This window comes from Callithrix jacchus, chromosome 18 (genome assembly GCF_049354715.1).
Source record: "Callithrix jacchus isolate 240 chromosome 18, calJac240_pri, whole genome shotgun sequence".
Taxonomy (NCBI): Eukaryota; Metazoa; Chordata; class Mammalia; order Primates; family Cebidae; genus Callithrix; species Callithrix jacchus.
In genome coordinates this window covers 20883725-20897463 of record NC_133519.1, presented here as the reverse complement: position 1 = coordinate 20897463, position 13739 = coordinate 20883725, and positions in this window count along the sequence as shown.

The following is a 13739-nucleotide window of genomic DNA, read 5'->3' as shown; positions in this document are numbered from 1 at the left end:
GTAATCTTAGTACTTTGGGAGGCCTAGGTGGGTGAATCACCTAAGGTTGGGAGTTTGAGACCAGCCTGACCAACATGGAGAAACCCCATCTCTACTAAAATACAAAATTAGCCGGGTGTGGTGGCGCATGCCTATAATCTCAGCTACTCAGAAGGCTGAGGCAGGAGAATCGCTTGAACCTGGGAGGCGGAGGTTACAGTGAGCTGCGATTGTGCCATTGCACTCCAGCCTGGACAACGAGAGCAAAACTCTGTCTCAAAAAAAAAAAAAATTAATTGGTTAAAAAGATGAAATTACACATGCTTACTGAAACAAAACTCAACATTACCCAGTAGGTATATGACTTCTCTCTAGCATAGTGTATAGTTTGATACAGAATACATTTTAAATATTTTCATGGCAGAGTTTTTAGTTCTTAAGTTTGAATTTTGGAAAATTTATTCATTTATCTGTGGAAGAGAAGATTGAGTCAGGAATGAATCCAGTGTTCTGAATTTTCATGCCTCTGAAGAACTTCTTTCAGGCTTTTCCTGCATTGCTTGGTTTCCTCTCACCTCCTTTTCTTCGCTTCTGCCTTCTCCACTGTACCCAGCCCTACTACACCTTTTATCTCACAGTACACACTCCACACGCAATGAAATCTGCTATTGATCTTGGCTCTCCAGCTTCTCTGTCACAGAGCTATCCCACTTTCTCCCTGGGCTCATCTTACCACATTACTGTCTGAGATTAGCCAGACATTGTTGAGTTTGGAGATAAAGTTGAAATATCTGAAAGAATCTAACCAAGGGTCTGGCAAATAGTGTCAGTTACCTTTCCCCAAATATCCCAATTTTTTTATTTTTCAGATTGGGAAGCTTCTTCTGGGGCCTTATTTCCTTCTTTGTTTTGTCTTAACTGGTCTAGTCTTCTTTTTCCCCTCCCCAGATCTTTATTATAATTTGGTTATAGCATTTTATTATTGAGGCATAATTTACCTACAATAAAATGCACAATTCTTGGCCCAGCATGGTGGTTCACGCCTGTAATCCCAGCACTTTGGGAAGCTGAGGCGGGCGGATCTCTTGAGACCAGAAGTTTGAGACCAGCTGGCCAACATGGTGAAACCCTGTCTGTACTAGAAATAGAAAAATTAGCTGGACGTGGTGGTACTCGCCCGTAGTCCCAGTTATTCTGGTGGCTGAGGCATGAGAATTGCTTGAATCTGGGAGGCAGAGTTTGCAGGGAGCCGAGATCATGCCACTCCAGCCTGGGTGAATGAGACTTTATCTCAAAAAAATAAAATAAAATACACAATTCTTTTTTTTCCCCTGTGTGGGCAGTTTATTTTTAAAAACAGGCCAGGTGGCTCACGCCTGTAATCCCAGCACTTTGGGAGGCTGAGGCGGCTGGATCACAACAAGGTCAAGAGATCGAGACCATCTTGGTCAACAAGGTGAAACCCCATCTCTACTAAATATACAAAAATTAGCTGAGCATGGTGGTTCGTGCCTGTAGTCCCAGCTACTCGGGAGGCTGAGGCAGAAGAATTGCTTGAACCCAGGAGGCGGAGGTTGCAGTGAGCCGAGATCGTGCCATTGCACTCCAGTCTGGGTAACAACAGTGAAACTCCGTCTCAAAAAAAAAAAAAAAAAGCAATACCCCACAGCCAGGCTCGGTGGCTCACGCCTGGGGAGAGATACTGTCTTTGCAGACTGACGCATTAGCAGAGAGGTCATGAATAATGATTTCAAAACTCCTGGTTTAACTCCTGAATTGGGCAAAGAATAAATGACAATATAAGAATGAATTTTATTTACAGCAATATCATAATACAACAGTAATTAGTCTAGTGCAGTGGTTGTAATTAAGTTCACAATAAAATATTCTTAACCCAGACACCAAACTAAAATGACCAGACTGCTCATGAATGGAAATGATCAGTGCAAGCCGTTGTTGTCTCAGGGGTGAAAACCAAAATCCGTAAGCTTTTCTGGCAGTGAGTCTCTGACATGAACGTCCCTTCTCTGCTCAGTGAGGACCCAGGTGCTCTCACTTAGAGTCTTGGTCTTTCTTTTCATCTAAAAGGCTGGAACGAATCCCCAGCTTTTTCCATTTTTCCACCAGGTCCTCATTCTGGTGCATCTGCAGAAGAATGTCACAGCCCCCCACAAACTCTCTGTTGGTGTACACTTGCAAGACAGTGGCCCAGTCAGAACAGTCTTTATTTTATTTATTTATTTATTTGGAGACAGTTTCACTCTTGACGCCCAGGCTGAAGTGCAATAGCGAGATCTCCGCTCACTGCAATCTTGGTCTCCCTGATTCAAGTGATTCTCCTGCTAGAGCCTCCCAAGTAGCTGGGATTACAGGTGTGTGTTACCATGCCCTGCTAAGTTTCGTATTTTTGGTAGAGACAGGATTTCACTATTTTGGCCAGGCTGATCTCGAACTCCTGACCTCAGGTGATCCACCCGCCTCGGCCTCCCAAAGTGCTGGGATTACAGGCACGCGCCACCATGCCCGGCTAATTTTGTATTTTTTGTAGAGACGGGGGTTTTCCATGTTGGTCAGGCTGGTCTCAAACTCTTGACCTTAGGTGATCCTCGGTGCTTTCAGCCTCCCAAATTGCTGGGATACGGGCGTGAGCCACCGCGCCCAGCCAGAATAGCCTTTAATGGCTTGTGGAAGCTAGGGGTAGCTCAGCACTTTGTAGGCTGCGTAGCTGTGGATGCCGTGCAGCTGCAGGATCTGCACCATGCCGTTGCTGAAGCCACACTGGAACTGCTCCAGCGTCCCCTTGAGGAAGACTACCATCTTGTCCTTCTTTGCGAGCGCATCCAGCTGTTCCGCCCAGCCACCTCCGCCTCCATCTGAGCGCCGCCCGCACTTCTGGGCCCCAAAGGCCACCGCTTCCCCTGCCGTGCCCATAGTGGAGCAAAGCCGCCGTCGCCACTCCGTGGAGAGACCAGCTCAACCCTGCACGCTCGCTGGAGCCCACGACGGCCCGGAGCCCAGGACGGCCTGGGCCCTCCCCCAAAATGTACAATTCTTAAGCATTCAGTTAATTGAATTTTGACTATACTCACTTGTAACCACCACCCTAGACAAGATCTCCAAACAATGAAATCCCCAGAATATCTCTAGGTGGCCTTTTCCAGTCAGTCCCACCCTACCCCCTTTCTAGGTAACCATGTTATCTTTTATCACCATAAAGTAGTTTTTAGCCAGGTTATAGGCCCATGCCTATAATACCCTCACTTTGGGAGGCTGATGCAGGAGGATCGCTGGAGGCAAATAGTTCAAGACCAGCCTGGGCAACATAGTGAGACCTCCCCTCTACCAAATATACAAAAAAATTAGCTGGGTGTGGTGGTGCACGTCTTTAGTCCCAGCTGCTTAGGAGTCAGAGGCAGGAGGATTGCTTGAGACTGCAGTGAGCCATGATCATGCTTTGCACTCTGGCTCACATGGCAGAGTGAGACCCTGTCTCAAACTGAAAAAAAAAAAAAAAAAAGTAGTTCTCAAGCCCCCTTCTTGGCCTGCCAACTTAGACCATTGCTTTCTTCAGTTTTATAACTGATGAGGTTTAGAGAGAATCCTGGAAGTAAATGGACCTGGCTCATTACATAACCATGCCCTCTGGCCTGGTCAACCTTAAGAGAACATTCCTTTCTCCTTCATTAGCTGCTTGGTTCATAGTCCCAATAAGCTGTTCCAAGCCATTACCTTGCCCTTTAAAGTTCTCTTTCCCTTTCCTCACAACTGTTTCAGCTGGTGAGGTTGAAGTCCTGGAGTTTACCAGCTATATGCACTTCCTTGCCTCATGCCTTCCTTTTCATACTAAATTAAACTCCTCCCTTTCATCCTACATTGTCTCTCCCAGGTTTACATTTACCACAAATCTGTGTCATCATATCTGTTACACCACATTTTGTTGTTCATTTGTTTGCTTCTCCTAATTGATTGTGAGCTTCTCAAAGGCAGGGACTGGCTTTCATTTCCTCACCTCCAGTGCCTCAAATGTGACTTCTCAGTAGGTGTCTGTTGAACCTCCCTAGCCTTCCGACCTTCAGAATCTTCTAATTTCAGCCTTTCTGAAGCATCACTGCCTGCCTGATCTTCAAATAACATTTGTATCTTATCAGGCAGAGTTGATCATTTACCACAGGTCCTTGTTGTCTAGTGGCTCAGGCACTTGTCTCAGCCTGGCTTTTTGAGCAATCTATAATCTAGATCTGCTGTCACCTTGCCTTTCCAAACTTACCCTCCAGTGGCTGCTCCCCACAAGCTAGCTAGCTTGCTTTTTTCTTTTTTTTTTGAGATGGAGTTTCACTGTTGTTACCCAGACTGGAGTGCAACGGCACGATCTCAGCTCACCGCAACCTCCGCCTCTGGGTTCAAGCAATTCTCCTGCCTCAGCCTCCCGAGTAGCTGGGACTACAGGTGCGCACCACCATGCCCAGCTAATTTTTGCATTTTTAGTAGAGACGGGGTTTCACCTTGTTGACCAGGATGGTCTCGATCTCTTGACCTCGTGATCCACCCACCTCAGCCTCCCAAAGTGCTGGGATTATAGGCATGAGCCACCGTGCCCAGCCCACAAGCTGGCTTTCTTAGTGTTCTAAGTAGGCCCTGCTCCTTCCTGACCCTGGCCTTTACTTGCCATTTTCCCTGTTTGGGAAGTTTCCAGTCTCCTTTGTACCACTCTGAATTTCACAAGAATTAGAATGTTTTTGGCGAGACTTGTTCTCATCAAGACCGCTTTTTTTTTTTTTTAAACTGAAGGAGAGGGGAGAAAAATAACCAGATAAAATTATATAACTGAATTCCATGAAGGACATAAGACATGGAAAAAGTGGATAAAGTATGTACCCCTATTGTAGCACTTATCACATCCCATGGCTCTTCTCCCTTTAGACAGAGCTTTCTAGACCAGCTTATTGAAGTGAGTGGGGGCGAGAGGGAACAAAATAGCCTGAGTTTTCTAAGAGGAGGGACCGTTTATTTTATTATTGTATGGCCAGCAGTAGAACTATAATGTGGCATATGAAAGGTACTCAGCAGGAAAATATATACTGTTTGATTTGAATCATTTAAAATGTGTTGAGATTTGCTATATGACCAGCTTTTGTAAATGGTCACCGAACACTTGAAAGGCAGGTGTATTCCACAGTTTTTGGGTGCAGTGTTCTATATATGTCAGTTAGGTCCAGTTTACTAATTATGTTCAAAGCTACCTCTCCTTTTTTATTTTATTAGTTTTTTAGAGACAAGGTCTTGCTATGTAGCCCAGGCTGGTCTTGAACTCCTGGGCTCAAGCAATCCTCCCACCTTGGCCTCCCAAAGTGCTGGGATTATAGGCGTGAGCCACTGCTCCTGGCCAATCTCTACTGTTTTTTTATGCTTGTTCTCTTAGTTACCTCCAGAGGTATTTTTAAATCTCTCACTATGATTTGGATTTGTCCATTTTTTCTTTTTAGTTTTGTTGATTTTACTTTATATATTTTGGTGGCAATGTTATTTTACGTATACAAATTTAGAATTGTTATGCCTCCCTCCTGGACTGATCCCTTTCTCACTGTGTCCCTCTTTATCGGGGATGCTTCCTACCTTCAAATCTGTTTTATCTGATATTAGTACAATACCATTTCCATTTTGGTTAGAATTTACATGAGAACTAATAGATTATGCCTCCTGGAATTCATATTAACCAAAGGAAAAAAAAAACACTAAGCACAGTTAGACACAAGAAGTAGACTAAAGGAAAGCAAATTTTTTTTGTGGTTGTTAATCAATGATACCTTGTTATATTGCTCAGGTTGGCCTTGAACTCATAGCCTTGCCTCCTCAAGCACCAGGACAACTGGCCGGAGCCACCGCGGCCCCCCCCCACTTTTTTTTTTTTTTTTTTTTTTAAATAAGAGACCAGGTTTCTCCATGTTGGTCAGGCTGGTCTTGAACTCCTGACCTCAGGTGATCCGCCTGCCTCGGCTTCCTGAAGTGCTGGGATTACAGGCGTGAGCCACCTTGCCTGGCCCAGATTTTTAAAATTCAAAGAAAATACAGGTTGAGCTCATGGTCAGAGACTTTAAAGTGAAGATAAGCCAAGAAAATGGAAAGTCCTAAGAAACGAGACCTGATAATATTTCCCTATGAGAAATCCTTCCAGCTCACTCATTCTACTAGTATGACATTCCTCATCATATTCCTGAACCTATCAAGTCGTTTGATTAATTGACCTTAGAAAGTTTTTACTACTTGCTGGTGTGGTGGCTCAGGCCTGTAATCCCAGCACTTTGGAGGGCCGAGGTGGGTGGTTCACAAGGTCAGGAGTTTGAGACCAGCCTGGCCAAAATAGTGAAACCCCGTCTCTACTAAAAATATAAAAACTAGCTGGGTGTGGTGGCACCTATATTCCCAGCTACTCGGGAGGCTGAAGCAGGAGAATCGCTTGAATCTGGGAGACAGAGGTTGCAGTGAGCCAAGAGTGCACCACTGCCTTCTAGCCTGGGCGACAGAGCGAGACTCTGTCTAAAAAAAAAAAAAAAGTTCAAGCCTTATATGAAGAAAATGGTAAAAATACAATAAAAAGACCTGAAATTAGACCTTTAAAAATGAAAAGATTTAAAAGGTTCTTAGAAAGGAAGACTCAACTTTGTAAATATATCATGATGTTTAGTTGAAAAGAAGAATAGCCAGAAAAGCTTGAAAAAGAATATCAGCTGGGTGCGGTGGCTCACATCTCTAATCCCAGCACTTTGTGGGGCTGAGGCGGGTGGATAACGAGGTCAAGAGATCGCGACTATCCTGGTCAACAAGGTAAAACCCCGTCTCTGCTAAAAATACAAAAATTAGCTGGGCATGGTGGTACGTGCCTGTAGTCCCAGCTACTCAGGAGGCTGAGGCAGGAGAATTGCTTGAACCCAGAAGGCGGAGGTGAGCCGAGATCGTGCCATTGCACTCCAGCCTGGGTAACAAGAGCGAAACTCCGTCTCAAAGAAAAAAAAAAAAAAAAGAATACCAATGAGGGGCAGCAAGCCCCACCAGCTATTCATATGTGTCCAACCCACGGCCTGTGGGCCACACATGGCCCAGGACAACTATAAATGCAGCCTAACACAAATTTGTAAACTTTCCTAAAACGTTATAAGATTTTGTTTTGTTTTTGTTGTTGTTGTTAGCTCATTAGCTATTGCTAGTGTTAATGTATTTTTTTTTGACACAGAGTCTCAGTGTGTCACCCAGGCTGGAGTGTGGCACCAACTTGGCTCACTGCAACCTCTGCTTCCCAAGTTCAAGCGATTCTTCTGCCTCAGTCTCCCTAGTAGCTGGGACTCCAGGCACTTGCCACAACACCCAGCTAATTTTCATATTTTTAGTAGGGATAATGTTTCACCATTTTGGCCAAGCTGTTTTCAAGCTCCTGACCTCAAATGATCCACCTGTCTTGGCTTCCCAGAGTGCTGGGATTACAGGCGTAAGCCACTGCACCCAGCCAGTGTTTTATGTGTGGCCCAAGACAGTTCTTCCAAAATGGCCCAGGGAAGTCAAAAGATTTGACACCCCTGAATATATGATTCATTAGCTGGGCTTGGTGGTATATAACTCTAGTCCCAGCTGCATAAAGGCTGAGGTGGGGGGATTGCTTGAGACCAGGAGTTTGAGGCTAGTCTGGGCAACATAGTGAGACCCCTGCCTCTAAATAAATAAATAAATGAAATGAAATATATTGTTAGTAATTAAAACAATGAATGAATATATAGATGGGTTTTGTACCCCATACCATATGCCAAGATAAATTTCAAATGGATGAAAGATTGAAAGTAAAAAATGTCAGCTGGGCATGGTGGCTCATGCATGTAATCCCAGCACTTTGGGAGGCCAAGACAGGCAGATTGCCTGAGGTCAGGAGTTTGAGACCAGCCTGACCAACATGGAGAATCCTCATCTCTACTAAAAAAAATACAAAATTAGCTGGGTGTGGTGATGCATGCCTGTAATCCCAGCAACTCGGGAGGCTGAGGCAGGAGAATCACTTGAACCTGGGAGGCAGAGGTTGCAGTGAGCCAAGATAGTGCCACTGCACTCCAGCCTGGTCAACAAAAGTAAAACTCTGTCTCAAAAAAAAAAGTAAGTAAAAATGTAAACCATTAAGAAGACCTCTGGTATGGTTTGGCTGTGTCCCCACCAAAATCTCATCTTGAATTGTAGCTCCCATAATTACCATGTGTTGTGGGAGAGACCCAGTGGGAGATAACTGAATCATGAGAACAGGTCTTTCCCATGCTATTCTCCAGATAGTAACTAAGTCTTACAAGATCTGATGGTTTTATAAAGGGAAGTTCCCCTACATAAGTTCTCTTGCCTGCTGCCATGTAAGACGTGACTTTGCTCCTCATTTGCCTTCCACCATGATTGTGAGACATCCTTAGCCATGTGGAACTGTGAGTCAATTAAACCTCTCCTTTATAAATTACCCAGTCTCAGGTATGTCTTTATTAGCAGCATGAGAACAAACTAGTACAAACTCTTTCATTACCTTAAAGGGGTGAAAATATTTCTATAACTCAAAATTTAGAAGTCATAAAAGAAAAGGCTGATAAAGAACAAAACAAACAAGCCAAAGCCTTCTGCATGGGATACACAAAGTCCACCGAAGTCAAGCCAAAACACAAACAGCAAACTGGGGAAATCTTCAATTCAGAGCATATGCAAAGAGCTAATTCCTTGAATATATAAAGAACGTGTACAAATGGATCAGAAAAAAAACAAGTATCCCAATTAAAAAGTGAGCAAAGCATCTGAAGGGACAATTCACAGAATACAACTGGCTCTTTTTTTTTTTTTTAAGAGACAGAGTCTTGCTCTTTCACCCAGGCTGGAGTACAGTGGCATGATCTCTGCTCAGTGCAACCTCTGCCTCTTGGGTTCAAGTGATTCTCCTACCTCAGCTTCCTAAGTAGCTGGGACTGCAGGCATGTGCCACCATGCCCAGCTAATTTTTGTATTTTTTAGTAGAGACAGGGTTTTACTATACGTTGGCCAGGCTAGTCTCGAACTCTTGACCTCAACTGATCCACCTGCCTCAGCCTCCCACAGTGTTGGAATTACAGGTGTGAGCCACTGTGCCTGGCCACAGCTGGTTCTTTTTTTTTTTTTTTTTTTTGAGATGGAGTTTCCCTCTTGTTACCCAGGCTGGAGTGCAATGGCATGATCTTGGCTCACCGCAACCTCCGCCTCCTGGGTCCAGGCAATTCTCCTGCCACAGCCTCCCGAGTAGCTGGGATTATAGGCATGCGCCACCATGCCCAGCTAATTTTTTGTATTTTTAGTAGAGACGGGGTTTCACCATGTTGACCAAGATGGTCTCAATCTCTTGACCACGTGATCCACCTGCCTCGGCTCCCAAAGTGCTGGGATTACAGTCGTGAGCCACTGTGTCCGGCCACAACTGGTTCTTAAATCCAGGGAGATGCTCAGGTCACGTGTAATAAGAGATACGCAAATTTAAACTGAGGTATCAATTTATGTTTATCAGATTGACAAAAACTCAAATGTGTGATAAAAGAGTATTTTGGCAAGACTAGGAAAACAGGCATGCTAATAGATTATGTAAATATAAATTGATAAAATACTTCTGGAAGGCAATTTGTTAATATGAGTCAAAATAATAACTGTTCCTTAGGAGCCAGGAGCAGTGTCTCCTGCCTGTAATACCAGCACTTTGGGAGGCCGAAGGGGGTGAATCGCTTGAGCCCAGGAGCGTGAGACCAGCCTGGGCAATGTGACCAAACCCTATCTCTACAAAAAATACAAAAAATGCCTGGGTGCCATGGCTCACGCCTGTAATCCCAACACTTTGGGAGGCCAAGGCAGGTTGGGAGTTCGAGACCAGCCTGACCAACATGAAGAAACCCCAACTCTACTAAAAATACAAAATTAGCCGGGCTTGGTGGTTCATGTGTGTAATCCCAGCTACTCGGGAGGCTGAGGTAGGAGAATTGCTTGAACCTAGGACATGGAGGTTGCAGTGAGCGGAGATCAGGCCATTGCACTCCAGCCTGGGCAACAAGAGTTAAACTCTCAAAAAAAAAAAAAAAAATTAGGCAATGTGGGACAGACCTGTAGTCACAGCTACTCAGGAGGCCTAGGTGAGAAGATCACCTGAGTCGAGGAGGTTGAGGCTGCAGTTAGCCATGATCCAACCACTGCACTCCAGCCTGGGCGACAGAGCAAGACCTTGTCTCAAATGAACAAAAACTGTTCCAAGTCTCTGCAAAAATCTAAAAGAACAAAGACAAACCAAAACGAATATACACATTGACCCAACATTTACATTTCTGGTGATTTATCCTACAAATAAACTTGCAGACATGTGAAATGATATGCATATTATTTATTAATTATATTATTTACATTAGCAAAAGACTGAAAGTAATTGAAGTGTCTATAATTTAAAACTGGCTAAACACAACAGTACAAGCATACAATAGAATATTACATGGCTACAAAAAAGAATGAGGAAGCACTCAGTGTACTCATGAAAGATCTCCAAGACACATTATGAAGTGAAAAAAATGTAGTATATTACCTTTTGTGTCAAAAAGAAGTGTAAGGCCAGGTGCAGTGGCTCATGCCTATAATCCTAGCACTTTGGGAGGCCAAGGCAGGTGCATTGCTTAAGCCCAGGAGTTTGAGACCAGGCTGGGCAACATGGGGAAACCCTGTCTCTACAAAAAGAAAAATTAGCTGGGCATGGTGGTGTGCACCTGTAGTCCCAGCTATTCAGGAGACTGAGGTGGGAGGATCACCTGAGCCTTGGGAGGTCAAGGCTATAGTGAGCTGTGATCCAGGCACTGCATTCCAGCTTGGGCAACAGAGTGATACTTTGTCTCAAAAAAAAAAAAAAAAAGGCAACATGGATATATAATTGCTTATTTTATCAAAAAAGAAGCTATGGAAGGGCACTCAATTAATAAAAAGTTGCTCCCTTGCAAACTTTAGCTTCCTTGCTGCTCTAACTTCCTTGCATAGGCAAATTCTAACTGTGGTTAAACACAATAAACCACTTACCCTATCCCTGTGGTCAAACAGCTGGAATAAAATTCACACCAGTGTGTCTGGTATCTTCTTAAATTTATGTCCAAAATGCCTAGTAGGCACAACACTGCTCACCAGTTCTAACTTACTTCTCTAGTGCGTATCTTTTTTTTTTTATTTTTTATTTTTTGAGACAGAGTGTCACTCTATAACCCAGGTTGGAGTGTAGTGGTGTGATCTCTGCTCACTGTAACCTCCGTGTCCTGGGTTCAAGCAATTCTTGTGCCTTAGCCTCTTGAGTAGCTGGAATTACAGGTGTAAGTTACCATGCCCAGATAATTTTCACATTTTTAGTAGAGACGGGGTTTCACCATGGTCAGGCTGGTCTTGAACTCAAGTGATCCCTCTGGCCTGGCCTCCCAAAGTGCTGGGATTACAAGTGTGAGCCACTGTGCCCAGCCACTAGTGTGTACCTTTTCAGTCTCCACTTCTCCCTACTCTCTAGATTTCCGTTGTTTTGAGATGGAGTTTCGCTCTTATTGCCCAGGCTGGAGTGCAATGGCAAGATCTTGGCTCACTGCAACCTTGCCTCCCAGGTTCAAGCAAGTCTCCTGCCTCAGCCTCCCAAGTAGCTGGGATTACAGGTACCTGCCACCACCCCTGGTTAACTTTTTGTATTTTTAGTAGAAACAGGGTTTCACCATGTTAGTCAGGCTGGTCTCCAACTCCTGACCTCAGGTGATCTGCCCACCTCTGCCTCCCAAAGTGCTGGGATTACAAGTGTAAGCCACCACGACCAGCCTCCTCTCTAGATTTCCTAAAGTTTCTTTTTCCTTTGCACTCTCAGTTAATGAGTTTACCTCTGAAGAAATCAGAGAAATTGCCATTATCTTCTCACCAACGGATCTACGAGTTGTACCACATGCTTCTCTTGTTATGGTGGCTGGTTTTCTCTTTCTTTTAACTCTCAATTTGAGCTCAGGATACCATCTCTTCTCTCCTCTATTATTTCATACACAACTGTTCTCCCCCTACCCCCTTTTTGAGAGGGGGGTCTTGCTTTGTCACTCAGGCTGGAATGCAGTGGTATGATCTCAGCTCACTGCAGCCTCTGCCTCCCAGGCTCAAAGGATCCTCCCACTTCAACCTCCAGAGTAGCTGGGACCACAGGCACTGCTCTGCCTGACTAATTTTTTAATTTTTATTTTTTGTAAACACAGGGGTCTCTCTCTGTTGCCCAGGCTGGTCTAGGACTCCTGGGCTCAAGCGATACTCCTGCCTTGGCTTCCCAAAGCACTGGGATTATAGGCATGAGCCATTGCACCTGGCTTCTCTTTTCCACACATCATTAGTTTCTTCCTCTTTACTGGATCATTGCTATTAGCATACAGGCATTTCCATCTTTTTTTATTCTTTTTTTGGAGATAGAGTCTGGCTCTGTCACCAAGGGAGTAAAATGGCACGATCTCAGCTCACTGCAACCTCTGCTTCCCGGATTCAAGTGATCCTCCTGCCTCAGCCTCCTGAGTGGCTGGGATTACAGGTGCACACGGCCATGCCCAGCTAATTTTTGTATTTTTAGTAGAGGCGGGGTTTCACCATGTTAGTCAGGCTGGTCTCGAACTCCTGACCTCAGGTGATCCACCTGCCTTGGCCTCTCAAAGTGCTGGGATTATAGGTGCCCGCCACTGTGCCCAACCAAGACTTGACATTTCTTTGAGGGTAAAGAACAGAGTTTTGGCCGGGCGCGGTGGCTCACGCCTATAATCCCAGCACTTTGGGAGGCCGAGGCAGGTGGATCACGAGGTCAAGAGATTGAGACCATCCTGGTCAACAAGGTGGCGCGTGCCTGTAATCCCAGCTACTCGGGAGGGTGAGGCAGGAGAATTGCTTGAACCCAGAAGGTGGGGGTTGCGGTGAGCCAAGATCGTGCCATTGCACTCCAGTCTGGGTAACAACAGCGAAACTCCGTCTCAAAAAAAAAAAAGAACAGAGTTTTGTGTTTGGCAGGCACCAAAATACTTGTTTCAAGTTAGTGGTAGGATGTTTCTCCTTGGCTTCCATAGCGTCTTCTGTGCTACTCTTGGAAGTAGATTGTAAGTCATTTGAAGTCAGGGACTGTGGTTTGTATTTACTTGTATTCCCTTATGGCACCCAGTACGTGTTTAATAAACACTGCTTTACATTGGATGGAACCAGAAGCAGAACTTTGGAGGAAGAGATGGGAACAAAGGAATGAGGGCAAAGGTGAAAAAGGCAAAATGTCAAACAATACCATTCTTTTGGATAAAAATGTGGTCTTTTCACTTGCAATGAGGTAATGCTAAGGAAGTTTTTTCTACAGTCTGCATATGCTTAGTACAGTTAAAATTAAACCATCTTAAAATAGAAACTACAACTAGTAAAGGTGTTGAGCATGAATTTCAATTAAAAATGATATAACAATATGAATATTAACAGAAAGTTTGAGTATCAACATTGTCTATAGAAAAAAGGTGGTTTGGTCAGCACCCAACTATTAGTCATGGTGAGAAAACAAATAGTTCTGAAATGTAGGGACCTGTTCACAGATCAGATATGTGTAAAGGACATATCCACAGACACCCAGAGATGTTTACAGAGCGTGTTCAGCTCAGTTTGTATCATCTGGGTGTGTTTTGTGTACATCTGTTTAACTTTCTGGTTGAGATAATGTAATTCTGCTTTTCCCAAGTTAT